This window comes from Penaeus monodon, unplaced genomic scaffold (genome assembly GCF_015228065.2).
Source record: "Penaeus monodon isolate SGIC_2016 unplaced genomic scaffold, NSTDA_Pmon_1 PmonScaffold_791, whole genome shotgun sequence".
Classification (NCBI taxonomy): domain Eukaryota; kingdom Metazoa; phylum Arthropoda; class Malacostraca; order Decapoda; family Penaeidae; genus Penaeus; species Penaeus monodon.
The window spans coordinates 22,501-25,000 of NW_023663116.1; the positions used below are offsets into that span (position 1 = coordinate 22,501).

The following is a 2,500-nucleotide window of genomic DNA, read 5'->3' on the forward strand; positions in this document are numbered from 1 at the left end:
GAGAAGTAATAGGAGGGTTTTTTAAGTGGATGGTTCGGTCATTTTCCTTAACTGGGCCCTTATACTATTCTTTCCGGACCATTTTCTCCTACTTGGTCCATGAGGCATTCATTTCGGGCTCTGAATCTAAAGAGCGCCTCTGTAAAAGGTAAGTGACTTCTGACCTCAGTAAAAAGACCCTGGGTAATCAGCCCCGAGTGAAATTTTGGCAAGAACAGAAGGCCGACGACCGGAAGGATGGCAAAACCCCGGAACATATGAGAGCTGTAGTGCGCAATCCTAACCTAAGCTGCCTATAGCATATACGAAAAGAAACCCCCGCTTGTCGACTGGTTGTCCCCTAGCCAAACAGGAGACCACGAAGCGTCTTGTGAGAAACTTCTAGAATTACATATTTCCGGCGGGTAGGTGAAGCTTCCGGTTAAACCCAAAGAAACGCCCTGGTCTGCAAATCGTCGGGGTTTGTGCAAATGCAAGACCGAGCCAAGCACAAGCGCTGATGGGAAGACCGAGAAGCAGTAGCACGCGGTGTCCAAGCCTCATCAGCAACGCCATGCTGAGGACAGAGCCAAAGAAACCGCCAAGGTCTGACAGACTGCCTGGAAGGAAAAGTATAGGGAGATGTTAGGTATTTCTAATATATAGTACATTACTTTAACTACTACATGTGTCAGCTTAATTATAAGGCATCAACTAATATGACTTTATGATGCTTATACTACTGCGAATTGGAATACACAGCATCATGCAAGATTTTTTCTGATATTTATAGTTACTCGATCAAGTATATAAGTAAGATAAATAAACAGTAAATGTAATATCAAAAGACGAAAATGAGTGTATATGTCTGCAATTATCTTACATATTGTAAATTGACTACTGATTTGCAGTGTACACGTCCATCTTTAATGGACAGCTAACATATCAGCTGGTCACTATAAACAGTTAAAGGAGACTTGTTACAGACCTACGAGTATTTATGTTTACATCTTCAGCACATGGTAAGATTACTATACTGAACAGTGACTGCAGGAAGTCAGCTTGACAGGAATTGCCCTTATGAAGCCTTCATGAGTTTTTAGTAGAGTAGATACAATCCAAGATACATTTTCTTTTAATATCTGAAGCACACACATAATACCAATCACATGTTTTATGTCACTGATGATATGCGTCTTCTTTACGAGCTTTGTAAATGTTACATACTAAAAAACGCCGCCTGTGATTCGTCGAGGAAGAGATCGCTAGTGCCCCGGTCGGTGAGCTCGGGCAGCATCACGCCCGAGAAGCCGTAGGTGGTGCCGATGCCAGGTGTACCAGCGAAATCAGCAGCGCCGCCAGGACCTGCTTTCACCAGGGTCTTGTCAAATTGGGGATTGCCTTCTAGTGTAAATGCCATAGACATACAATATATGCTGGATAAAAATATATACACACGCACGCACACGCACGCACGCACGCACTCTCTCTCAAAACGCGCACGCATACACCCCACACACACACACACCACACAAAACACACACACACCACCACACACACCACACCCCACACACACACACACACAAACCACACTAACACTAACACTAACACACAAACACACTAACAACTAACACGCTAACACACCACACTTAACACACCTGAACAAATTTTACAAAAAAACGTTCTGTACCTTCTTTTAAAATCAATGTTTTTCCCACGCACGATCTTTAATGTATCCAATTTTGCTTTATTCATTTCTTTTTGAGCTGGTTTCTACAGGATGATTTAATGTCTTTTTTTAGTATTTAACATTATTCGAAAATATGTTTCTGACTCTTAATGTGAATGTATTTTTATTATTTTATTTTCCTCTCTTTTTTTTCCTTATTTCCCTTTTGAAAGTGCTTGTTAAAAACAGTTCTTAAATTAATTTTTTTCAGAAAAAATATCTTCGTAAAACATCATAAAATTGTTTAAGAAAATCTTAACATTTTTAAAAACTCTTCTTTAATGCATCTCCCTGACAAGTAATTTCCAGTTGTTTCTGTCCAAATTTCCAGATCCTTTTGCGATTTCAGAGTATCCTGGCATCCTTTGCTTACAGGCGCTGCGTCCAAGATATCCGCATCTCCCCTTAGCATCCTTTCAACATCCCGTGGATTGAACGCTGACCAGGTAGTTGATGGATTTCGGTCTCGTCGTGTTGAATGCAGTGCTGGTGACTACGCTCGGGGGTCTTCAACGCCTTTTTATCTATGCCTGAATGGAGGATTGTGACCGAAGAGTCCTCGTACTGGCTTTCGGTAATGGTCTTGCAGATGTTTTGTCCATCTGAAAAATGAGCTTTGTGTTTTCCTCGTCTGTCGTTATTGCTTCTGTGAGGTTCGCGTGAGATGTTGTTGGGGGTATGTGACCACAACGAGGAGTGCAGAAGGACTGAGGGATATTCTGACCGAGCATCTCTTGTCTTCAAAATGCACGTCACGTTGGTTCACTTGACTCTAAGTGAGTTACTGGATCA

At 41.8% G+C, this 2,500-nt stretch overlaps 1 pseudogene; it reads right to left on the reverse strand.

Moving 5' to 3' along the window:
- The window catches only part of LOC119571773, a 2,741-nt pseudogene extending 1,438 nt beyond the window's left edge, over nt 1–1,303 (reverse strand).
- Nucleotides 1,304–2,500: the final 1,197 nt, after the last annotated feature.